This window comes from Sciurus vulgaris, assembly GCF_902686455.1.
Source record: "Sciurus vulgaris genome assembly, chromosome: 9".
NCBI lineage: Eukaryota > Metazoa > Chordata > Mammalia > Rodentia > Sciuridae > Sciurus > Sciurus vulgaris.
The window spans coordinates 97438419-97466402 of NC_136469.1; the positions used below are offsets into that span (position 1 = coordinate 97438419).

General features: G+C 33.9%; 1 long non-coding RNA gene across 2 annotated transcripts; it reads right to left on the minus strand.

Moving 5' to 3' along the window:
- Nucleotides 1-395: 395 nt before the first annotated feature.
- LOC306668978 lies at nt 396-27968 on the minus strand. 2 transcript variants are annotated; one of them, XR_013765991.1, is made up of 4 exons: nt 27839-27968; nt 27534-27762; nt 4337-4482; nt 396-1058 (listed from the first exon to the last, which is right to left on the minus strand). It is a non-coding gene; the product is annotated as an uncharacterized lncRNA (long non-coding RNA). The 2 variants fall into 2 exon arrangements; XR_013765992.1 differs by having other exon boundaries at nt 396-1099.
- Nucleotides 27969-27984: the final 16 nt, after the last annotated feature.

Consider the following 27984-nt stretch of genomic DNA (forward strand, 5'->3'; position numbering starts at 1 on the left):
CCCTTCAAAGCCTCCATTTGCTCTTTCATCTCATCATTTGCTTCTCTGATCATTTTAATTACATTCTGAACTCCCTTTCTGCCATTTCTCCTGCCATGCTGTCACTGGATTTTATTTATTGGATTTTATTTATGTATTTATTTTATTTATGTATATTTATTCATTTATTTTCTTCCCTTGTTTTCTCATATTGGTCAAGTATCTACCTCTCTAGTAGTGAAACTCTGAGATATTGTAGATTTCCTCTACTGACCTGTAGTGTCCCTGTAGATTTTCAATAACTCTCCTCCTAGACTTCAGTAGCCTGAAGTCTTTGACAAAGTTGATAATGCAGTGTTCCACAAGGCAGCTGCCCCTCTAGGGGTGGCGGTATATTCCCTGCCAATGGGCAGAGGTGCCTTCGCTTGTTGACTGATGGTCAGTGAAAAGGGGGACTAGACTGTGGTCTGGGGCATGGCTGGTCTAGTCCTGTGTCTCTGGTTCTACTGTCCTGGTGTGAAAGCCTCACATGGCAGGGAAGATCACCTGGTGGGAATGTCTTGCTGGGCAGTTGTCCTCTGACAAGTTCCTTTTCATCCAGAACTACTGCTGTGCTGGGCAGCCCTCTTCTGCGATGTTCCCAGGGGTCTGGACCTACCTCCTGTGCTAGGGAGCCTTGTCCTCTGAGTGAGTCTCTCACTGGGCAGCTCTCCTCTGGGATGTTCCCTGGGATCCGGAACTATTTCTTGGGCTAGGGGGTCTTGTCCCGCTCCGAAGTGACTCGCTGGGCCACCCCTCCTCCAAGAAGCGCCTGCCCTTCTGGTCCTGCCACCTGGTCCTGGGACCCTTGCTCTGCTCCAAAGCCTCTCACTGAGCGGCCCCTCCTCTACAATGCTCCCAGTTGTCCAGGTTCACAGCTCCAGCAAGGGAGACTCCCTGGTCAAGTCTACTCCACAATGTTCCTTGCGTTCAGGGACTACTGTCCCGTCCAGGGAGCCTTGTCCAGTGGAAAGGACTCACCAGGTGGCTCTGAGCTCATCCCGAGTCTCTCAATACCTCCTCTTCTTGAATCCTGAGTCCTGGAGGGACATGAAATGCAGTCACCCTCTAGTCTGCCATCCTGAAAAAAATCCTGATACTTATGTTTTTAGGGTTTCAGCTGAAGCTTCCACTTTAGCATGCTGTCATATGGATGCATTTAAGATGTTGCAATGAGCAAGAAGACTATTACTGGTTGGAGTAGGAAGATCATTAAATACATAATTAGAAACTTCGGATTCTGAGTTTGAATCTACAATAAATTCTTTGAGTGCTTTTTATCATTTTTGTTTGTTTTCTTAAAATGCACAAAGTAAATGAAAATTATTTATCATACACAATTTCAGTTTCCCTAGTAATTAATCTGATACTCTTGTACTTATGGAAAACAGCATACTGATCTTCAGGTAAAAGAGACATATATTGCTGTAGATATAATGTTAGAAATTATTTACTCTAGAGAATGGAAACTAACAAACTTTCAGGTTTATTTTATTAGTAACATATACCATATTATGAGCAACATGAGTCAAAACTACTAATGACAACAATATTTTGGGCTTCCTTGCTGCAAAATGATTATGACAGGTAGTCTTAGCTGGGTTGTTGTTCCTTGACCTGTTTGTCATTTGAAACCAAATGTGAGTATTAAGGCCCTTTCTGTTCTGAGATGATTTGATTTATTTTGTTTTAAATCAGCACAATAATTGTATGTGTATTAGATAAAATGTGATGTTTTGATGTATATATATATAATATATATAGTGTAATGATAAAATTAGTATATTCATCACATCAATTATTTATCATTTTTGTGTGGCGGTATGTCAAAGTCCATTCTTTTATCCAATTTGAAATAGACATTACATTATTGTTAACTCTAGTCACCCTACTGTTCAATAGAACACCAGAAGTTATTCCTCCTAACATTGCTTTGTCCAGTTTCTCCTTGCCCTTTCCTCCACCTATCATCCTTAGGCTTTGGTAACCACTATTCTGTCTCTACTTTTATGAGATCAACTTTTTTAGATTCTACACAGAAGTCAGATCATGTAGTATTTGTCTTCTCTGAGTTCAGCTTATTAAAATTTAACACATACAAAATATATAAAAATTTAGTAATAAGTTAACCAAAAAGGTAAAAAAAAAAAAAATCTCTACAATGGAAATAATAAAACATTAATGAAAGAAATTAAGGAGGATGCACAAAAAAATGGAATGATTCATGGATTGGAAGAATCAATATGGTCAAAATGTTTGCATTACCCAAAGAAATCTATGGATTTAACTTAAATCTGTATAGGATATCAGTGACATTCTTCATAGAACTAGAAAAAAAGTTCCTAAAATTTGTAAGGCACTACAAAAGATCCTAAAGAGACAACACTAAGTGAAAAGAGCAAAGTTGGAGGCATCACATTATGTGACTACAAAGCAATTGTTATGAAAACATCATATCATGGGCATAAGAGCAGACACACAAACCAATGGAACAGAATAGATAGCCCAGAAATAAATGTATACAGCTATAGTGAACTGATATTTTAATAAAAGTGCTAATACATTTAAATCACATTGGGGGAAAGGATAATCTCTTCAATAAAGGACTTCTATATATAGGATGGAGAGCCATGGTTAATTGCAAAACATGATTATATATTTGAAAAATAAATCGTCTCAGGGAATTTGATGAATACTACAGAATGGGAAGAAGTACATTCATTAATCAACAGTGTTGAGGGTTCTTTGTGAATTGGTCACATTACTATTTTAGGATTCTTATTTTCAGTTTTCAGAATATTTATTGTCTCTGATAATGAAATAAATATTCAATTTATTTCAAGCACTGAGATTTTATCAAAAGCTTCTTTGAATATTTGTTTGCTCTGACATATCTTGCAAATTTTATAATTATTTAATTTGGGAGTTGCGGTTCTCTAATTGGACTGTGTTAGTCTTGTGTTGATTATTGTTTCTGGTATCCTCTATATTCTTAGATTGATCAGGAAGAATATTTTTATTCATTTCCTCATTCCTTCACTCACTAACTCATTAATTTATCCATCCATCCACTATTTCAGGCCTAGTAGGAAGCAAAGTCACCTTTCAGTTTGGGGTTCAAACTGAAGGCAAACTTTGGCATTATCATGACATTATCTCGATTAATATTCTAGGTACCCATTTAGTGGCACTGACTGAGGGGGATATTCTTATCCATCTCTAGTGTATGAATTAGAAGTGATTTTTTTTCTAATCCTGCCTTTGGTGTTTATATATCTGTAATCATACACAAGTGATACTCTTCTACAAAAACATTATTTTTTTTTTGATTTGAACTTTCTCATTTGCTCTGTACATATTCTCCAATTTATTGTCAATAACTTATTTTCACCTTGACATAATTGAGATTTGCTTTATATATGCCTTGCCTTTTAATTAAGAAAGTGATTATTTTGATTCTTTTTAACAAGGTGAAAATGAAAAAAAAAAAAAATACAAGGCTTTTGCTGGAACAAGGCTTTGGAGAATCCACAGAGCCATTAACAAAGACAAAGTTTGTGTTCTGAAAAGGTCAGTGACATATTGGCTGAGACTATTTTCAGTCCTGATTTTCTTTATCGTCAAGTGCTTCTGAATATATTATTGTTAATCTCTTAGTTAACCTAATGAATTATTCCATATATAATATTCATACTTAACTAAGTAGTGTCATAAGGGCGAAGGAAAAAAGATTTGATTAAAAGAAATGTGCAGACTAAAAGACAAAGTGGAAATCAAATTATTCAGTTTGCTTTTGGCTTTTTCATTGATTTCGTTGAAAAGACAACATCAAAAGTTTAGCACTCTCTCAGTTCATCTCTTACAAAAACAACTCGGTTTCCTACTTGAATTAAATGTAAATTTGACATTCTGAATGCAGCCCAAAGTATTTCAGGGTTATAAGTGCTTTCATTTTTAAATCATGGCTTTAACTAACATATATATAAAGGTACTTGACTTAACCAATTTATTAATCATTTCCTTATTATAATCTTCTTCAGTTGGATATAAGAAAATAGGTGTCCTTTAAGGCATATAGGAATGAAGGGTGTAGTAAGCAGTTCACTCTGCTCTTCATGTTACTTGTGATACCCTTCAGTGAAGTGCATGAGGCAAAATAATTTCATCTTTTAATACATTTAAATCACATTTCAAACTGCCAGAAGTGGTTCAGTATCTATTCTCCACAGCCTGGCAAATTAGGCTATTTTAATATGAGAAAATATAATCTTGATGAAAACTTTTATTTTTAGTTGAGTATGTTATAAAGGAGGCTTACAAAATCACGGTGTCTGTGTATGTGAGTGACTGTCTACCCCCATATGCTGGCATAGACAGTTGGCATTGCCTTGGCAACTTCACAGGATCAAATTGCTGCATTCAATATTCAGTGAAAGCAAACCCGGCACTGCCTCTTCTCTCCATCTGTAAATGAGAAAAAATCAATCTCTGTAGGTTTCAGTCCTTGTGTGTCTTTTGTTGTAGTCAGATAGTTATACAAATTATAATAAGTTCTTTGGGGGCAAGGAATTATTTATTTGATTTTGTATCAAATAGAACTCTACCAGTACCTGGTTCATAGGAAGTACTCAATAAATTATAATTTTTTTTCTGGTACTGAAGATTGACCCAAAGGGTGCCTAACTACTGAGCCACATCCCTAGTCCCCAGCCCCCCTTTATTTTTAATTACTTTGAGCCTTGCTAAGTTGCTTAGGGTCCTGCTTAGTTGCTGGTCTAAACTTGTGATCCTCTGACCTCAGCTTCCTGAACTGCTGGGATTACAGGTGTGTGCCACCAAACCCAGCTAAATAATCTTTCTTAATCAATATATTTTTGAAAAGGAAAGTCATATAGTTGCTTTTGTATTGTTTCAGGAGTTTTAAAATGGCAGTAAGCACTTGATGATGTTCACAGCTACAACACTGAAGCAGGTGATTCACAGGAGGCTTTGCAAAATCTCACTTCTGCTAAAGGCTAGTATGCTTTACTTATTCCTTCCTAATCTATAAATGTCTCTCACTATTGGATATTAACCCAGAGATTCTAGTTTCCAGGCTTTTCTCCCCTCTAAAATAAGGAGATTATAAAAAGGGAGGAACTTCTATTGAGTTGTCAGGTCAGAAATTATCTTGAAATGGCTGAATCAATATGACATTCATTATGGTTGGTCCAGAACTTGGACTCTATAGAAAGATTTATAGCATAAAAATTTCAAATGCCTACATTCTAGTATTTCACCATACTATTTTAGATGGCACCAATATAAAGAGAAATAATTCCTATGTTTATTTTAAAAATATTTTTCTTAAGGATCTGCTCAATGAATTGCCACTTTGAAGATACTTTGTAGATAAAGATAGTGGTAGGAAAACCTGTGAAGATACTCTGTATGGATGCTAAGTGTCTCTGACACCACCAGGTTACTCCTTTTAAAGAAAGGCAAGTGAACTAATATCTAATCTAAACAGTAGCCATTGAATCTGCTGCGCCCCTCCTCCAATTCCATCAAAAAGAGGTTAAGTAATTTCAAAACAAAAAAAAATTACATAATGACCCCAAATTTCATCTGCAAAGTTTACATCATTTTGAGGTAACTTTTGCTAACTTATAGAATTCTTCTATTCAAAACAGTGAGAAACAAGTCCTTTGTAGTGTTGTAAATGAGGTATATCACTCCTAGGTCTGAAATCTCTGCCCTTAGAGAAATAATGAAGGGAGTTCTCCCCAAATCTTCGAGTGTCTGATACATTGTATGTATACAATATATATTTGCCAAATGAATGAATGAATGAATGAGGAACATCATTACTTAAGATATTAATGTTTAGGGAGTATCTTTTATTTTATTATGAAGTATCTCTTTGATGTGGTTGCTGACTGAAAACTGAATTTGACTTCACTTTATCATATTCTTCAAAGGTGATTCAATGCTATATATGACCTTCCAGGAAACCATCAAAATGAGGAGTCAGTAGGCTAAAGATACCTTCTTTCTGTAGTTAGAAAGTAAGTAATTTTGAAGTCAGGGCTGGGAACAATGCTATATTTCTTTGGGAAAATCAACAATTATGCCAGACTGAGAATATAAACTGTTATTCACCCATCAAGGCCCAGATATTTATGATTTTGATACTTTCTTGTCTATGTTCCATGATATTGTGTGTGTGTGTGTATAAAAGAATACAAGTAATTGCTTGTGTATATATTAATTAGAACACTTTATTATTCAATTCATGTAATCACAATATATCAATATTTATTGAGTACTTGCCATATTTGGAATGACATGTAAATCAAAATATATCATTCTTATTTTAAAAAATCTGCAGTTGAGTTGTAGAAACAGATTATAAGATAAAAACTTTAATATTCAGGGTTAAGTATGGATGTAGAGATATACATTGGAAGCAGTAAAAAAAAACTAACTAAATTAAAAATTCAATTAATTTAGTGTGAATTGCAGGTCCAGAAGAATATGTTATTCATTTTGCACAGAGTAACCGTTAACAGCCTCAATTAGTGTGCAATATATTGATTAATAAATTCTCAGAGAAACATTACTAGTAGTAATGAGCAAGGAAAAGTATATTTTCAATGATCTGAACTTTACATTGCTTATTCTATTTTTAAGAACAAAGTTTAAACATCTAAGATAAATGTAATTCTATAGTAAATCTTGAGTTTATTCCATACGCTTTGTTTTTTTACCAAAGTTCTTTTGTGCACAATGTGTTAAAACACAGCACTGACTCTAAATTAGAGGTAAATTAGAAAGTTTACTTTCATTCCTTGGTTGTGATGGAAATGTAGGTGTTTCCATCTTTTAGAAAATTGGTACCTTCTGTGCTCCCATGGCTGTCTTTGGTTTTTACTTGACTGTGAAGGTAATACTGGAAGTCCTCTGGATTTTTCAATGGGTAGGCTCAAATCTAACTCAAGATATATTGAGAATAGATTTTGCTCCACTAAAACACATGTAAGACTTTGCTGCCTGTTTCATACACACTTGACTCATGCTTAACTCATACACTGATGCGTGTTCCAGACACATCACCCCAGCCTCCTACAGCTTTTCTTCCCACAAACACACAAGTAACTCCACATGGTACAACACCCACCACTCCTAGGGCCAGCAGGATCACTATAATATATTTCCACAAAGATATTCAAGGAAGAACACACACAGCTCTCCCACACAACTTGGAACAATCATGCAGAATGAAGCACAATCTATTCTGGTTTCATATTCCCGTTTTCCAGAGGTGAGTGGGCAGATACAGAAATGATGATGTTATAATACTCTTTGTAGTTATGAAGTCTCTTTAAAAATATTCAGCAAATGCATTTCTAAAATTGTTCAGTCTTTAAAACTAACACTTGGTTTATAAGGATCAATTCACTCTCTGTTAGTTTTTAAAAAAATATTTTGGCATACATTCTCTATTATCACCATTTTCTTCCTCACAAAGGTACTCTGTCTAGATGGTCAAGAAAAGTTGGCTTTGGCATTTCAAAATGCCACCAGGTCTTATTATTCCCAGCATTTGAATCCCAATTATAAACAAAATAAACACAATAAGTTGGGGCAGATCCAACTCAGAACACTTGACAGATAACAGCTCTGAAATAGGAAGGCAATTATTAAAATATGGGAGTAGGAAGATGTCCTTTAGGCATTCAGGTTTATACAGGCTGCCTATTTTTCAGCATTAGTTAGTCCTATGTGCTTTGTGGCCATGAACTGAGCCAGGAAGACTGGATCTTTATCTCAGATCTTTTATTTGTTGCCTGTGTGACCTTGGAAAAGTCCCCATATTTCTTAGTCTCAGCTTCCTTAAAAGTAAATTGGTCTATCCATACTGTTATGATGATATGTGTGTTAGAAGCCAGCTTGAAAATAAATACATTTTATTAGCTCCAACTCTAATGATAAAATTGACAGAGGGAATACAGAGAGAGCTAACATTTATGGAACATCTGATTATAACCATTTTAACTAAACTTCAATGCTGCCATAGTGTTAGACCTTATTTTTTCTTGTTATTTACTAGAAATAGAAAGCAGGAATACCTTGTTTATGTTCCCAAAGTAGTAAATGATGTGAATAAAAGCTCAGTCTATTAAGGAAAAATAACTGTGACCAGTGTTCAGGAATTATAATTCTTCGACAAGATGGTATTTTAATTTTAACTTATATATCATATTTTAGGAAATATATCAGTGTTTAAAAATCTTATTAGTAGTAGCTTTTATGCTAATAAAATATTACATTCTTATATAATAATATACATTTGAATAACATCTTTTTTAGTTTTTTAAATCTATATTGAAATATAGAGCAGTAGATATCTTTACATTCATATTTATACATAGTTCTCTTACTAGTTTCCTTGAGGAGGGATTTCTGGTTAAAGAGTATGAACATTTTAAAACTTCTGTAGTCATATTGGAAAACTTTTCTTCTTCTTTTTTAATTTTTAATTTTTTTGGTTGTAGATGGACCTTTATCTTATTTTTTTATATACAGTTCTGAGGATTGAACCCAATGCCTCACACATGCTAGGCAAGCACACTTATTCCACTATTAAAAATCATCATTCCTATAGATAGTTGCTAATTTGATTAGTAATAAATTTATTTTTATTTAAATTTGCATTTATTTAATCTTATTGAAGGTGAACATCTGATTTTAATGTCCATTTTTACAATTAACAACTTTATCTGAGATCTGCTCTGTTACATGAGGGGAGGCAAGGATCTATTAGGAATTCCCCTCAAGTGGTAGCCAGATTTTTTAAACATTATTTGTTTCTGAGCATTAATTTTTATTTATTGGTGAATCTTCTTTTATACTGTTAATTTTTTTTACTACTAACACCAGTGGATGTGTCTGCACAGTCAGCAGAGTACTTGGTTTGACATGGGCAAGACAGGAATCAGCACCTTCTCAGAGCCAGTGACTTCTAACCTGAGTCCTTTAGGTGGAGTCAGACTCAACTTGATGAACTGGGGCGGGAAAGTCATTGTAGGAGGAAGTCAGAAATTCTGTAACTTACCAGACTCAAGCAAAATCATGACAAGCTGATTTTGGAGGAGTGTTACCATAAGAACAAATGCTGGTGAATTAAGTGGAAGCAGGAAGAAAAAGGACCTTTATATTAAGACTCTTAGTAGTTCTAAGTGAAAGAAAATCTAAAGCTACTCTATAATGATGTACATAGAAAGGAAAATTCTTAGTTCCTGCAAATCCTAAATTCAGAAGCAGAACCTGCAGGGTTCAATTAATAACCTCAGGATCATGTTTTTCTCTGGTCTTCTGCTCTTTTTCTCCATCCATTTATTCTGTTGAGGTGGATAGACTTATCTTCTTACTGTTTCTAGTATAGCAGAAAAGACCATTTCTTTGCCTTGGTTATTTATCATTTTCTGGAAAGCTAGGATCTGAAGGCCAAATCAGTTCCATGCATATACATATTTTTTAAGGTCAGTAATCTTGGGATGCTTTTTGTATTTTAAGGGGCTATTAGCAAAGAGAAAAGAACAAGGATAAATATGTAATTAAGACAATATATGGCTCAGCTCCCAAAGCTCACAATCTTTCACATCTGGTTTGCTGAAAACCATTTGCCAAATTCCTTACTTAAGTGAGAGTCCTGTGGTCATCTCTGAGCTGGATTGACTTATTTTGGTTCATGGGATTGTGGTTATTTAGTCACATTAGCCAGTCCAAATTGGCCAATGGAGGTTTTATGCCTACCTTTGGAACTAAAGATAGAACCAGTGTTATTAGAAACATGGACTGAGACTGGGAAAGGAATATATAGCTTATCTGAGAAAAATCAGAGGAAAAGTGAAGGATTGATGAATTAATAAATATCCAGCATAGTTTTACAAGTCATTTTGAAAAGAAAGTATGCTTGAGAGTATCAGGTTGCCACCAAAGGCTAAAGTGTGGACTGGCATGACTACATTTATAGTTTAGTACCATAAAGTATTTGAATTAATTTCAGATATTTAAACTTATATTTCCTGTGTATTTTTCTGCCTCTCTTCCTTCACAGAATTCTTTCACCTGTACCCTGAAGGCCTTTCCTTGCCAGAGTATTTTGAAGAATGTGACTCACAGATACTGGAAGCACAGAGACTAGGACTCAAAAGAAATTTTTGGCCAAAGTTCCAAACAAAGATTTAGATGCATGCTTGTAGCAAGTTTTTTCTCTTCCAGGAAAGAGAGAAGATTTTGGCTGAAAATTGAGGAAGAAATCATGACAACTGAAAAAGAAGGAAAGACATTTAATCCTTGAGGGTGTGAGGGCTGGAAGGGTAGGAGAGTGGATTTGGAGAAAACTTTTCTTTTTGAAAGAAACTTCTGAAATTTAATGTGTATGTTTGTCATCTGATATACTGATAGCATGCATATTTGAATTTAGTAAGTTGGGATGTGGTCCAAAAATCTGCATTTCTTCCAGATTCCAGGAGATGCCATTGTTAGTAGTCCACGAATTCTCACTGAGTAGCAAGGGTATTAAAAACCCGGGAGCCACTTGGGACTTGATTCAGTGCTCAATTCTCTTTCTTATAATTGTCCAGGGAGAATTAAAATCTACCAGTGGTCATCCCATGTGTTATCAATTCAGAGACTTTGGCTCACAGTTTTTACTTCTGCTTACCCCTTCACTCCATTGCTTGTGAGTAACTCAGAAACAGATTGTCCTCACAATTTTCTAGAACAGATAATAGAGATTATCTTGCTTCATGTATAGTATAAGATTAGATGTAATCAATATAAAAATTTTCTCTAAACTGAGTGGTAGCAAACGGAGAATCCCTTTAGCATTCTAACTTCACTATGGGTGATGGATTGCAACAAGATGCAAGACAGAAAATAAAAACATAGGCTGCCATAATATTCAAGAGCAGAAATGATAATGTTCTATATTGAAATTGAGCAGGGAAGTTGATAGAATAAAGAGATATATTGTCAATAGAATGATGGGATTTAGTCCTTGATTTTACATGGTCCTCAGACAGGAAAAAGGACTCTTGACTACATTTAGAATTTGGGAAAATGAGGAGATTCAAATATTGCTTATTAAGCTAAAAAACATAGGAAATAGGGTAGGAAGATCTTTGTGGGAATATAAATTCAGGAAAAAGTCTATGCAAAGTGAATTTGGGGTGCAGTCTTGAACAAAAAGGGGAATTATTTAGCCTGAGAAGTGGAGTAGACATTTCCCAGCACATTGAATGGCACCTGCGGACGTATGGGGAATGAAGGCCATGAGTGTTTACTGTATGAATGAGAATGTTTGGGGCAAGTATGGGGAGTAAGTTGAGTCTTAAAACAGATGAGATCAAATCTCAAAGGTTTTTGAATGGTAACAAGGACTTGCAAATTGTTTCTGAGGACTAGGTGCAGCCTTTCAGGAATTTAAGCTGAGGAAGGAACGACATAATCTAATTTGAAATTCAGGAAGACAGAAAGGAAACCATAATTTCATCAATGCCTTTCATGTAACAGGCTTTATATGAACTATCTTGCATAAAGGATCAATGGCAGTGGACTTCTAAAATGCTTATGATGAATTGCAGGGGAGGTGGAGTTTTATTCTTAGGACACAAGGAAACTAAGAAATACACTCTATGTTAGTATTTTCTGCAGTCTGAATTTTTGTGTTTTCTCAAATTTCTTATGTTGATAGTGTAACAGTCAAGGTGGAGATACAACGATAGGGCCTTTGAGGGACTTAGGTCAGGAAGGCAGAATCAGCATGGATGAATTAGTGCTTCTATACAGCAAGCCCAAGAGAGACTGCTCCCTTCTACCCCAAGGGTACACAGCTAGAAGACACTGTGAACCAGAAAGCAGGCCCTCATTAGATACCTGACAACTGGTACCTTAATCTTGCACTTCCCACTTTCTGGAACTGTGAGAACTAAATTTTTGTGACTTTTAAAGACTCAGTCTAGGGTGTATTGTTATGAAATTCTGAATGGACTAAGACTGTATTAATTTTGTCTGTAGCAACAAAGAACACACTTTGGCTTCCCTTTAGTTTTATTCTGTGGCGACAAACTCTTTTAAAGTCTTTCTTTTCCAGTTTCTTTTGCTGTTAAGCTCCATATTTTGAAATAAATTGCTCCTAATGATATGCTTTGATTTTTCTAATTTAAATTTCATCTCACTTCCTACATAGGTGTCTTATACCATCCTTCCTCCCACATAAATAATTTCTCCCCACATATTCTATTATTTATCTATCACACCTTTGGCTTAAGTTAACATCCAGTGTTCACTTAATTATGACTGTGAACACCGATCAGACACGGTCACATAGCTAACCATGATTACATTACCTGTTTGTGTGGTATCATATATCCACCCCGCCCATTTCCATTGTAGTCTATGTAGACTATAATACCTGTATGAATCCATTTATTCACATTTGATCATCTAATTTTTTTTAAAGGCATCTTTCCTGCATGTATTTACTTATAAAACTTAGGCTGTCGTCAATGCTAGAACACAGACATTGAGACTCTCTTTTGTCTTGATTTTAGCAATTTCTTTTTCTGGTCTCTGTGGTTGAATCTCCTGATTCCAAGACACTCTCATTTCCTCTTTCTTGGTTTACTCCCACATTTTAGTGGACATACTCCTAGTAGGTTTCTAAGAAATGATGCATAGGAGTTACTTTTTTGGATATCTCATGCCTAAAATATTTTTACTCTGTTTTTCAATTGAATGATGTCTAGCAGATAAAGGATTTTTATATTGCAAATATACTTCCCTCTGAATATTAGAGATACTAATGCATTGTCTTCTATCTCTAGTGTTGCTATTGAGACTTTTTAAGGTCATTTTAAAACCAGGTGTTTCTTGTTCTTATTTTTATTTTAACTTTACTTAATTTTATTTTTAATTTTATATTATTTTATTTGGGACTGAGGATTGAACTCATGACATGTTACCACTGAGCTACATCCTCAGTACTTTTTATTTTGATACAGTCTCACTAATTTGCCCAGGGTGGACTTTAACTTGAAATTTTCCTACCTCAGGTTTCCAAGTTGCCGGGATGTGCCACTACACTTGGCTTTATTTTTATTTTTATTATTGAAATATATTGAATTATCTTTTTTCGGATGTTCTCTGTAAAATTTGCAAAGTCATATAATTTGTTGTGACTATATTTTCACTGATTTTACAGTATTTGGATAGGTCCCCTTTAATTTGGAAACTTTTTTTTCATTAAGAGAAATGTTCTGATATTATTTCATTGTTAATTTTCTTTCCTTAGTTTTTTCCTTTTATTCCTATGAATTATGATTTTTAGATATTAGAATATTGTATTGTGCCTCTAATTTTTAAAAATCTTTATTCTCAATTAATATCTGTTTTTCTTTTGTCTTTTGTCCTGAAGGATTTTTTGCATTTTACTTATCAAATCTTATATGGACTTAAATTAATTCTTCAATCATAACTTTAGTTTTTCAGATTACTTTATTCTTTTCAGATTATTTATTATTTTGCTTTGCCAGTTCTTATTTCTTGAGGAAAGGTCTTTTCTAATCTCTTTAGGGATATTAATTGCAGGTATATTTTTGAAGTTTTGGTCTATGTCTTTCCCTATATTTGATTTTTTCTATATTACTTAGTCATTTTCTATTGTCTCCAGATTTTTTTATAAAATTTTTGCAGATATATGGAAATATCTGTTGGTAGTCATGCAATTTTAAGATTCTTGACCTTGGTGTATATACCTTATATAATCCTCTCCTTTGTATGTAAATATGATAGTATAGTCACTCCCTTGTTAGGTTATGTTACATTACAAATAGTAATGAGATTGTTATTCATAGAAGTACTGTATGTTATGTAAGTCTCCATCTTGGGGAACTGAGAAGAGATTTTTCTGTTGATCCTGAAGAAGGAAACTTCCCTTGTGTGGAGAGTCTTGACCTTGAGGCAGAAATCAAGTAGCTGAGAATGATTCTCAACAAAACATGAACAAGAAAATTCTATAATCATAAGAAAATGATTTTGATGAATCATCTGACTGATCTTTAAATATTCTTTAGCTTATTCTCTAAACAAGCTCAAGTTGAGGACACAGCCCAACTGACATCTTGATTTCAGTCTTTAAGACACTGATCAGAAAGCCTGAATGAAACATATTTGGTCTTCTGACTTTCAGAACTGTGAGCTAGTAAATGGACATTGTTCAAGCTCAAAAGTTTGTGATATGATAATGTCTTACAGAGCAATAGAGTATTAGTGTATCTGCTGTAATCCTACATCTTCTCCTATTTAAGGCAGAAACACCCCAAAGCTGACTGGAAGTTTGGAGTACATGTGGTATCTGAGTACAGGAGCAGTATGTCATTACTGTCAGCTATTTCATGTTTCTGACCCAATTTCACATCAAAATATCGGTCTTCCCTTGGCACCCCTGAGACTCTCTATAATTTTATATTTCCAAAACTTGGTGAAAAATAGTAATACACACATCCAAGAAGCCTAGCAGAGTAGTTGCAAAGATAATCACACCCAGACATGTCACAGTCAAAATATTGAAAGCCAATAAATCTTGAGAGTCAAAAGAGAATGATGAGTCATTATATACAAGGGATTCCAATAAAATTAACAGTTAACTTCTCTTCTGAAGCTATGGATGCCAGAAGGTAGTGGGACAATATATTCAAAGTGCTAAAAGTAAAAAACAAAACAAAACTGTCAACCAAGAATCTTATATTTAGCAAAAATATCTTTTTAAATGAAGGTATAATAAAGACTTGCCCAGATTAGCAAAAACAGAGATTTGTTGCTAGCAAGCTCTTTTTCAAAATTCTGAAAAGGAACAGAGTTCTTCAAGCTGAAAGCAAGTGACACCCAACAATAATTCAAATCAACACACTGGCAAAAGAGTGCTGTTAAAGACAGTATGCTGTTAATTATACAAGTCAGTATAATTACATATTTTCATGCAATTATATTCTTTTTAAAACTGATTTCAAAGTAATTGCATAAAATGATATGTATGTAATTATATTGTTGAGCTTATAATATAGAAACATAATATATTTGATAAAAACAGCATGAATAGGTGGGTGGGAGTAGAGATTTATTGGAATAAGGAAATGATACCATATTGTAATGAGTATCCCCGGGGGGTGGGGGGAATGAAGAGAACAAGATATAGTAAATAGGAAGAATAATATAACAAACTCTATAAATGAACACTTGAACTTGTTCCTTTTCACATCTTGTTTAAAAAAGATGTAAGAGTATAAAATGTATTGATTATGCTTCTGCTTTTAGGGTTTGTAACATATAAATGTAGTATGTATAAAAATAATGGCATAAAAATGTGGGTCATGGGTGGGACAGAGGCAAGAATGGAGGAAGGATGGATTGTATAGTGGAAGAAGAGGGGTAGGTGGGGATGGGGAGAAGGAAAAATAATAGAATGAGACAAACATCTTTACCCTATGTACATGTATAATTACACAAATGGTGCGACTCTACTTCATGCACAACCAGAGGAACAGCAGTTGTACCCCATTTGTGTACAATGAATCAAAATAAATAAATTAAAAAAGAAACAGGAAAAATGTGGGTCATATAGCATATGAGTATTTTTTTATGTTTCAATGGAATCATGTAAATAAAAATATGCTGTAGATTTTGATAAGTTAAGATGTATATTTTAAGTCCTAGAGCAATCACTAAGAATATAATTTAAAACTTATGAAGAACTTTTAAACAAATTAAAATGTTACTAGATCACATGCATTTAATACAAAAGAAGGCAGTAAAAGAGAAACAAAAATGATATGAAGCATAGAGAAAAAAATGTAAAATGGCAAATGTAAGGCAAATATAACATCATAAATAAAATGAATTAAGCAATCAAATCAAAGTTCAAATATTAGATTAAATTAAAAGATAGGATCCAACTACATGCTATGCACAGGAGTCACACTTCAGATTCATAACAGAAATAGGTCGAATACAAAAGGTTGGCAAAGATATGTCATGTGAATAGTAGCAACGGCCATACTACTATCAAACAAGTTGATCGATTCTGGTAATTATTTCTCAGTGTATCCATATATCAAATCATGCTCTTTTCTTAAACATATTCAATTTTCATTTCTGAATTATATCTCATTAAAACTGAAATAAAAGATCAGATGAGTAAATGAGTATGTGATGGACCACAGAATGATGTGGCAAAGTTTGCTGTATTCCTGGGTGACTGAATCATTATAGCTAAAGGACTTTTTTTTTTTTTTTTTAAATCTGGGACAGGTCAGTTTTTCAAGAGAGAAATCATCCAGTTTCAAGACTGGGCAGAACAGGGCCAGGTTTGGTGGTGTTGGTTTGGTACTGTTATGGAAATCACACTCAGCAAGAGACCAAGCATCACTAGAGGGTTGGAGAATTCAGGTCTAATTATGCCCTTGGACCCAGATGAGCCGGTGCTCTGAAGTTCTGGATCCTGAGCTGAGGTTACACAGACTTTTGTAGGAAATTTGACATCATTTCTTAACCACTACAACATTGGTGGGTTTAAATTCTTGGCCTATGTGACCGAAGACCATGCACAGGGAATTTATGGTAAGTAGTTCACAGGTGTAGAACAAAGACATTAATACATCTGTGATTATTATCATGAAGCAGCCTTCACCACAGGCAGCAGTAACTCAAGATAACTGGAGTTTACCTCCCTAAGAGCTATAGTTCTAAGAATGAAGCCTACAAGGTAATAGGTTAGACAGTAATTAATTGGCCAAGCAATTAAGTGATGTAGGTACATTTCTACAGATTTCAGAATGTTACAAAGTATAGGAAAATTAACCCTTTCCCCAGGCATTGATTCTTCATCATAATGTTCTTGTAATTTCATTTTATAATCAGGTCTGGTCTCTACATCACAGTACTAGCATCTAGGTAACATTCTGAGAACTTTGGAGATAGGTGGGTCAGGGAATTTGCATTTTATGTGAATTATCCATCTATTTTTTTTTTTTTTTTTGGATGGGGAGGCAGCATCTTTCTTCCACCCTAAACTGTGCAGATGTTCTCAAGAATAGATTATTTCTGCTTCAATATTCTGAAACTGGGGTTGTTTGCCAGGTTGGAATAGAATAATTGCCTAAGTGGGAAAGTTAGGGAAAAAGATTTAGGGGAAAATTAAAGTTTTAAATCTTTTAAAGGATGTTAATCAATTATCTTCTTTTAAACCCTGACTCATGCTTGGATTAGAATTTTTTTCCAAAATTTCCAGCAGGGATTTCGACTCTCCTCTCTTTCATATCATTACCTTTTCATCTTCCCAACATTTACTTCTTTATGCATACCATCTCTTCCTTTCCTCTTTGTCTTCTTTGATGATTGGTTTTAAAAATTCTTCTCTTTACTGTAAGTATAGTGGAATCTCAGAGTGAAAATAAACAAAATTATTAGATTTATCATGTTTAATCTCAAGCAAAACCTGTCAAAAATAAGTCAGAAAAGTCAAAACAAACAACTTTGGTTTAAGCAGATATTAATTCAAGTACTAGGTCAATCTCACACTAATGGGGTTACAAAGATGGTTTATGAATTTCCTCGAGTTACTGCTTTCTCCACAGGAAAATATGCCTGATAACACCTACTTCATGTGTCTTACATGAGAAAAGGCACCTACACTGTTCCTGGTTTGCTTCTCTGTGGCTGTAACCATCACTACCACTATAGTCGTGATCATCATCCGCCTCATCATCCAGGATCCAGATAATACTATATGGTCTACAGTGTCTTGGTTCAATGTTTAAAATTCTCCTTATACTTATTAATTTCATGCTAATTTTAATGAAAAAAATTGACTTTGGAAAGAACTGGATTACAGTGTTAGACTTCGACTCCTTAGAAAGGAGCTCTGTGAGGTGTCATGATTTACATATGAAACCGGAGGAGGAATTCAAGGTATGAAATGTATATATTTAAGACCCATATGTAAGTATATGTAATCTCTATTCTTCAGATAATTACAATTTTAAAATTTGGTTTTTCTTCTTTTCAGTCTTGTTTTCTAAATTTTATAACTATCATTTCCTCCCTGTTTAATATGACCTGCTTGTATTCATGGGTAATGTTGTCTTCAGCATGAATAACTCATTTATAAAATAATGAGCACATCCTCATAATTTCAAATTAACCACATGAGTATTAAATGGAAAGTTAATTGACTCCTTGACATCTTGGTGAGCCAGTAACACTAAAGTACAATCTGATTGGCAGAAACAATGAGAACTCAGAATTATAAAAAAATATTCAAATCTTCAGGAAAGAGAAGTAAATAAAGACTTCTGACTCTTATAAATAATTAAAGCTCACTACTCAATATTTAACATGAACATCAACATATATTAAATTATGATTAGTGTTCAAAGCAAAACACTTTATATTTGTATATTTATTTTCGGAAAATAAGAGTCTTCCAGTCTTCATGTACTTTGTAAATGTTATCTATCTCTGTACAGAAAGCACTTTATTCAGGGAAGATAATTTTTGAATGGAAGATTATCCCATTGTTATGGTTTGGATGTGAGGTGTCCCCCAAAAGCTCATGTGTGAGACAATGCAAGAATGTTCAGAGGAGAAATGATTGGGTTGTGAGAGTCTTAACCCAAGCAGTAAATTAATCCCCTGATAGGGATTAACTGAGTGGTAACTGAGGTGGTAGGGAGGGTGTTGCTGGCAGAGGTAGGAATTGGGGATGTGACTTTGGGATATATATTTGTATCTGGCAAGTGGAGACTTCTCTCTCTATTGCCTGATCACCATGTGAGCTGTTTCCCTCTGTCACACTCTTCCACCATGATGTCCTGCCTCACCTTGAGCTCAGAGGAATGGAGCCTGCTGTCTATGGATTGACCTCTGAAACCCTGAGCCCCCAAATAAACTTTGCCTCCTCTATAATTGTGCTGGTTGGGTCTGTTAGTCACAGTAGTGAAAAAGCAGAATAAACACCCATTAATTAAATATTTTTCAGAGTGTCTGCTTTACACACATTTCAGACTAGTAAATTTTGAATGGATGTGATTTAAAGTGATAAGTAAGTTATCCATGTAGCTTGTAGATATTCCAAAAAGGTAGTCTGCAAATAATAAAATTGCTGAAGCACAGATATTTGTCACTGGTCCAATAAGATTTTATGTATCCTGTAACTGCAATGTTAGATATTTTATGCTTCTTCCATCTTTGATGTAATATACACATTGTTTCCCCCCAAGAAGTTAATTTCACAATCAGTAGACATCTCTTCAAAGAATATGTTACATCTTGTGTGTACTTGATGTTTGCAATGATCATTATTTTCCTTGTAGGTAGTGATAAAAGTTCAGATAACCTGAACTCACATTGTTTATATTTTGAAATTGCTTCAGATCTATGCTATAATTATCTTTAATTTCCTTAGACCTATCATATTTATAAATTTCTCTCATCCATTTGCTTTGAAATATACTACTAACTCATCTATTGCTTATAGAGCGTCATATGACTTAAACTATCATTTGAATGAGGATAAATCTCAATTCTATTTCTATTCCTAATCGCTCCTCTTTTTCCATTGTTTCTGTACTCCCCTAGGTGCCCCTGAAATGGGAAAATCTCATGGTAACATCAATAAATATGCTTGATGTATCTCATCATTATGATCCAGGATAATTTCTGTTTATGATCTCAGCCATTTCCTTATCTTTTTGTAATAAAGTGCTAAAAATATAATTGTTGTGTATATTCTTTGGTTTCTAATTTTATTTTTTATGTGTTAAATTTGAAAGACTGAATTAGTAACTAAGTAAGAATGTACTAAACTTTAAGTAAAGTAGGTTGTCAGTTACTAAATTGCAAAAAATTAAGACTAAAGTCACTACATGTTGAAATTGTGTATTTAATTTTGTTTACTTCTCTTGGATTGAGTTCATTCTCAGCAGGAGTGTTGATTTTTATTTCTATTTTTTTGGAGGAGAAGGGCAAGAGAGTTATTTATAAACAGAGAGTCAAAACTTAATCCAGATCAATAGTTCATTGTGTTACCTACATTTTTCTTTTCTCTGGTTTCTTAATATAGAAGGTAGATTTATGTTCTACCATTCATATACTGATTGAATGCTTAAAGAATTCAAAGAACTTGACTGAAGATTTTGAACAATACAAAAAAATCAGGCAGTTTTTATGTCAAGGAATTTAACATCTTGATATAAACTTATGCGAGAGGATATATATTAAAAAATTATACTTCTGGAGTGCAATAAGTGTCTTAAGAACAGATAAGGTGCTATGTAGACATAATATGTAATAAAATATGTGGCTTAGTGTTTACACCCATATGCAGGCTGCAATTTTATTTTTCTTAGCTGTCTATAACTTTTTATAATGAGAAGCTGAGCCAGGAAGTGTTTATTAGGCTGGTTGGCTCTGGAGCCAGACTGCCTAGGTCAGACCTACTGTCCGTTATTGACTAGCTATGTGCTCTTGGCCAATAACTTCTCTGTGCCCCAGTTTCTTCATTTGTAAATTGGGAGCAGTAATAATAACATAACTTCACATATGTAGATGAGATTAAATTAGATGTTTTTAAAACTTCATAGAAAGTATTCATCAGAGTTACAGCTGAATCATTGAAAATAGCATGTGGAGGGAGCTCAATTTCTTAATGATTTTACTTTTTTACTTGAATTGGATTGAGAATAATCTAAATTTGAGACTCAAGTTTTGTTTTCTTTTTATATTTCTGGGGACTGGGGATTGAACCCAGGGGTGCTTTACCACTGAACTACAACCCAAAACTTTTTTATTTCTTTTATTTGAGACAGGGTCTCATTAAGTTTCTGAGGTTTTGCTAAAAATGCAGAAGTTGGCCTTGAACTTGAGATCCTCTTGCCTCCACCTCCTGAGTGGTTAAAACGTAAGCCACTGGGCCCAACTTCAGTTTTACTTTCTTCTAGAGCTGTAGGATATTCCCAGTTAAGAATCTGAGTGTAGGCAATGATCAAAAGTTTTGTTCATAAAATCAAATACGTATTAAACAGATTCCATAAAAAAATTATGGGTACACAATTTTATACTCTATGTGAAATTTTCATGAGACATATTTCTTTTGGTTTTTAAAGGGTCTATTTCAGGCCAAAGAATTTTTAATTTTAAGAATCATAAAGTGGATAATTTCCCATTCTCTTCCAGTATTTTTCCTGAAGTATGCTGTCTGGCTTTTATAGAAGACTGCAGAAATAGGCTTAGTTAAGGATATTATCAGTGAGTTTATATACTCACTTTGCTTCAGAATTTTTTAAACTATTATGGGTGTTAACCATTCAAAATTTTTGAACTTAATTCCCCAGCTATCCTTCTTCTTTGGTTTTCATCAAGGTGGAATCTATGCATTTATTTATTAATAATATCTCTGCAACATTCATCTTTAATGTTGCTTCGAATGTAATAGAAGTTAGCTTTTATGAGACTTGGGAAAATCTAGTAAAAATGTGCAAATTTTGAGTATATATACTTACACTTAAATGCTGAATTTAATTTTACTGTTTGAATAAATATTTCTCAGAATTTTGTAGGCTAAGATCTGACCATTTTTCATTGTCTCTACTACAGTTTGAAATTAATGTTTTAACATCATTTGCACTGACAAACATGATGAAGGAACATTTTGGTAACAAAGTGTAAAATCCATTTTTCAGTTATAGAAAATTTGAATTTAAAGATTTTCTGTTATGTTTGACACTGTTGTCATTATTATATAAAAAATGGAAAAGAATTGAAAATTAAAAGTTTTAGACATAAAATTTAACTACATAGTGTGCTTTTCTTCCTTTATTTTTATTTCTTTTTTAAATTTTTAAATTTTTAAAATTTTTGCAGACTGCATTTTGATTCATTAGTACAATTTCGTTTCTATAGTTGTGCATGATGTAGATTCATACCATTCGTGTAACCATGAATGTACATTGGGTAATGACGTCTGTCTCATTCCACCATTTTTCATACCTCCCTCCCTCTCATTTCCCCTCTACCTAATCTAAAGTTCCTCCATCTTCTCTCGCTCCTACCCACCCTCCCTCATTATATATCATCCACTTATCAGGGAAAACATTCAGCCTTTGTTTTTTTGGGATTGGCTTATTTCACTTAGCATGATATTCTCCAATTCCAACAATTTATCTGCAAATGCCATGATATTATTCTTCTTTATGGCTGAATAATATTCCATTGTGTATGTATACCACAATTTCTTTATCCATTCATCTGTTGAAGGGTGTCTAGTTTGGTTCCACAATCTAGCTATTGTGAATTGAGCTGCTATCAACATTGTTGTGGCTACATAACTGTAGTATGCTAATTTTAAGTCCTTTGGGTATAAATCAAGAAAACTGGGTCAGAAGGTGGGTCCATTCCAAGTTTTCTGAGGATTCTCCATACTGCTTTCCAGAGTGGCTGCACCAATTTGCAATTCCACCTGCAATGAAAAGTGTGTCTTTTCCCCCACATCCACGCCAACATCTATTATTATTTGTGTTCTTGATCATAGCCATTTAATCAGAGTAAGATGAAATCTTAGAGTTGTTTTAATTTGCATTTCTCTAATTACTAGAGATGTTGAACACTTTTTCATATATTTATTAATCACCTATATGTCTTCTGTAAAGTGTCTGTCCAGTTCCTTGACCCATTTATTGATTGGGTTCTTTGTATTTTTGGTGTAAAGTTTTGTAAGTTCTTTACAAATTTTAGAAATAAGTGCTCTATCTTAAGTGTATGTGGAAAAGATTTTCTCCCACTCTGTAAGCTCTCTTTTCACATTATTGATTGTATCCTTTGCTGAAAAAAAGCTTTTTAGTTTGAATCCATCCCATTTATTGATTCCTGCTTTCATTTCTTGTGCTTTCGGAGTTTTGTCCAGGAAGTCTGGTCCTAAGTAGACATGATAAAGATTTGGGCCTATTTTTTTCTTCCATTTGGTGCAGGGTCTCTGGTCTAATTCCTAGGTCATTGATCCATTTTGAGTTGTGTTTTATACAGGGTAAGAGATAGAGGTTTAATTTCATTTTACTGCATATGGATTTCCAGTTTTGCCAGCACAATTTGTTGAACAGGCTATCTTTTCTCCACTGTATGTCTTTGGCTCTTTTGTCTAGTATGAGGTGACTGTATTTATGTGAGTTTGTCTCTGTGTCTTCTATTCTGTACCATTGATCTGCCTGTCTATTTTGGTGCCAATACCATGCCGTTTTTTTGTTACTATTGCTCTATAGTAGAGTTTAAGTTCTGGTATTGTGATACCTCCTGTTTCACTCTTCCTGCTAAGGATTTCTGTGGTTATTCTGGGTCTTTTATTCTTCCAGATGAATTTCATGATTGCTTTCTCTATTTCTATGAGGTACATCATTGGGATTTTAATTTGAATTGCACTGAATCTGTATAGCACTTTTGGCAGTATGGCCATTTTGACAATATTAATTCTGCCTATCCAAGAACATAGGAGATCTTCCCATCTTTTCACATTGTCTTTAATTTCTTTAGTGTTCTGTAGTTTTCATTGTAGAGGTCTTTCACCTCTTTTGTTAGATTGATTCCCAAGTATTTTATTTTATTTCTTTGAGGTTATTGTGAATGGGGTAGTTTTCCTAATTTCTCTATCAGAGGATTCATCAGTTATGAATAGAAATGCATTAGATTTATGGGTTTTGATTTTATATTCTGCTACTTTGCTGAATTCATTTATGAATTCTAGAAATTTTCTGGTGGAGTTTTTTGGATCCTATAAATATAGAATCATGTCATTGACAAATAGTTATAACTTGAGTTCTTACATTCCTATTCATATCTCTTTAATTTTTTTGGCCTGTCTAATTGCTCTGACTAGTGTTTCAAGGATGATGTTGAATAGAAGTGGTGAAAGAGGGCATTGCTGCCCTGTTCTAATGTTTAGAAGGAATGCTTTCAGTTTTTCTCCATATAAAATAATGTTGGCCCTGGGCTTATCATAGATAGCCTTCACAATGTTGACATATGTTCCTACTACCCTTAGCTGTTCTAGTATTTTGAACATGATGGGGTGCTGTATTTTATCAAATGCTTTCTCAGCATCTATTGAAATAATCACATGATTCTTAAATTTAAGTATATTGATGTGATGCATTTCGTTTTTTGATTTCTGGATGTTGAACCAACATTGCATTCCTGGGATAAACTGCACTTGATCATGGTGCACTATTTCTTTAATATGTTTTTGTATGTGATTTGCCAGAACTTTAAGTACTTTTGTGTCTATGTTCATCAGGGATATTGGTCTAAAATTTTCTTTTCTTGATGCATCTTTGTCTGGTTTTGATGTAAGAGTGATACTAGTCTCACAGAAAGAGTTTGGAAGAGTTCCCCCCTTTTCTATTTCATGGTATACTTTGAGGAGTATTGATATTAGTTCTTCTTTGAAGGTGTTGCAGAACTCAGCTGAGAATCCATCTGGACCTGGTTGGTAGGCTGTTGATATCTTCTTTATTTCAGTGTTTGAAATTGATCTGCCCTACTGATTCAGTTTTGAAGGATCATATATGTCTCCAAAATTTGTTAATGTCTTCAATATTTTATATTTTGTTGGAGTATAAATTTTCAAAGTAGCTTTTAATTATGCTATGTATTTCAATGTTGTCTGTCATGATTATTTTCTTTTTCATCATGAATTCTAGTAATTTGAGTTTCTTGCTCCTTTTTTTGTTAGTATGGCTAAGGGTTTATCAATTTTGTTACTTTTTCAAAGTGCAACTTTTGTTTTGTTAATTTTTTGAATTGTTTCTTTTGTTTAATTTCATTGATTTCATCTCTGATTTTATTTTTTTCTTGTCTTCTACTACTTTTGGTGTTGATCTGTTCTTTTTCTAGGGCTTTGAGATGTAATGTTAGGTCATTTAGTTGTTGACATTTTAATCTTTTAATGTATGAGCTCAATGCAATGAACTTTGCTCTTACTGCTGATTTCTAGTGTCCTAAAGATTTTGATATGTTGTAATCATTGTTCTTGTTTACCTCTAAGAATTTTTTTTATCTCCTCCCTGATGTCTTCTGTTATCATTGCATTGTTGAACAGCATATTATATAATCCCCAGGTATTGGAGTAGTTTCTGTTTTTTTATTTTATCATTGATTTCTAATTATATTACATTATGATCTGATAGAATACATGGTAGTATCTCTATTTTTTTGTATTTGCTTAGAGTAGATTTGTGGATTCTTAGGTAAGGATCCATGAGTTGCTGAGAAGAAAGTGTATTCACTTGATGATGGATGAAATACTCTATATATGTCTGTTAGGTCTAAATCATTGATTGTATCAATTAATTCTATAGTTTCTTTGTTCAGTTTTTGTTTGGAAGATCTATCCAGCAGTGTGAGTGGTGTGTTGTTAAAGTCACTCAGTATTATTGTGATGTGGTCTATTTATTCCCTGGAATTGAGAAGGATTCATTTGACATACATGGACACACCATTATTTGGGGCATAAATATTTACAATCATTATGTCTTACTGGTTTATGGTTCCCTTAAGCAATTCGAAATGTCCTTCTTTATTCCTCTGACTAACTTAGGCTTGAAATCCACTTTATCTGATATGAAGATGGAAACCCCAGCTTTTTTACTGAGTCCATGTGCATGGTATGTTTTTCCCCATCCTTTCACCTTTAGTGTGTGGATGTCTTTTTCTAAGCGATGAATCTCTTGGAGGCAGCATATTTTTGGGTCTTTCTTTTTAATCCAATCGGCCAGTATATGTCTTTTGATTAATAAGTTTAGGTCTTTAACATTCAGAGCTATTATTGAGATATGATTTATATTCCTGGTCATTTTGGCTTATTTTCAGTTTTTGACTTGACTTGGTTTCTCCTTTGATTGCCTTTTCTATTAGAGTAGTTCCTCCCTTTGTTGACTTGTATTGTTGTTTTATACTTCCTCCTCATGAAATATTTTGTTGGGAATATTCTGTGTTACAGGATTTCTATTTGTAAATTCTTTTACCTTTAGTTCATCATAGAAGGATTTTATTTAATCATCAAATCTGAAGGTTAATTTTACTGGCTATAAGATCCATGGTTATCATGTGTGTTCTTTCAGCAATTGAAGTATGTTGTTCCAGACCCTTCTAGCTTTCATGTTCTGGGCTGAGAAATCTGCTGATATCTGCATTGGTTTCCCATTATATGTAATCTGACACTTTTCTCTCACAGCCTTTAAAATCCTATCTTTATTTTGTATGTTAGGCATTTTCATTATAATGTTCCTTGTTGTTAATCTGTTTTAATTTTGTGCATTTGGTGTTCTGTAAGTCTCTTGTATTTGATTTTCCATTTCTTTCTTCAGGTTTGGGAAATTTTCTGATATTAGTTCATTGAATAGGTTGTTGAATCCTTTGGTTTGTATCTTTGTGCCTTCCTCAATCCCAATAATTCTTACATTTGTTCTTTTCATGATATCCCATAATTCTTGGAGATTCTGTTCATGATTTCTTACCATCTTCTCAGTTTTTCAACTTTATTTTCAAGATTAAATATTTTGTCTTCATTGTCCCATATTCTGTCTTCCAAAATTATCTATTCTGTTGGTTATGCTTTCTGTTTTTTAATTTGATTTATTTTTCCTTCATTTCAAGGATTTCTGTTTGTTTTTTTTCCCCCAGAATCTCTGTCTCTTTATTGAAATGATCTTTTGCTTCCTACAGTTGTTCTTTTAACTGTCTATTAGAATGATCATTCATTGCCTCCATTTGCTCTCTTATCTCATCTTTGCTTCACAGATCATTTTAATTATGTACATTCTAAACTCCTTTTCTGACATTTCTATGGTCATGTTGTTATTGGATTCTTTTAAAATAGCATCTAGTTTTATTTGGGACACTTTCTTCCCTTGTTTCTTCATGTTGTTCCTGTATCTTCCCCTCTAGTAGTGAGAATCTAAGGTATTGCAGTTTCCCCCCTGTAGGCTTATTGTGACCCTGTAGGTTTCCAATAACTCTCCTGTAAGTGGGAGATCATTATTAGCAGCACTCAATACAAGCAATATGCAGCCCTAAACCATATAACCCCTATGAAGATATTAATAGTATTGTAATAAACAGAGAGGATGTGTTTGAATATTATCTACAATATAGTCAATAGGCTTGCAATGAGATCTGTAATTTCTAATGGTGGACAAAGATGATGGGGATGGGTGTAGTATATTACTGTTAATGGGATAAGAAGTGAGTGTATAGAGGGATCAGATCATGGGAAGAGTGAGAGCAGGATCAAAAGAAGTTGGTTGTTAGCATGAGAAGAGGGAGAAAAAAACTCCAAGGAAACAGGTAAATAAAAGGAAAATAGAGTGAGAAAAAATAAACAAAAAATTAAAAATTAAAAAAAAAACAGTGTAACAATCATTAACCGTACAAACCTTCCAGTCTTCAGTATCCTGATGCAAGAGAGGTACCTGACAAAATGCTTCCAGTCTCCAGTAGGCATCTCAGGATGGGAGTTGCCCCACCTAAAGATGGCAGTTTCCCCTTTGGGGATAATCCAAGATGTCTGCACCAACTTCTGAACACTGTGGTAGATAGGGAACCACAGCATGGGTGCAGAGTCAGCATGGGGCATGGTCTCAGGCAGGCCAGGGTCTGAAAGTGGAATGCTCAATTATTTTTAATAATCAAGAAATCTACAAAAAAATAATTACAAGTATATAGTACTTACTTTTTCCCTTTTCCTTACTACCTTTATACCAAGGCAGTGAAGGATCTCCATACCATCATTCCTCTCTAATCTTTTTCCTTCCTCCCAGTGTCTCATCAAAAGTACTTTTTAGCTATTAGCTTGATTTAACTATTCTGAAAAAAATA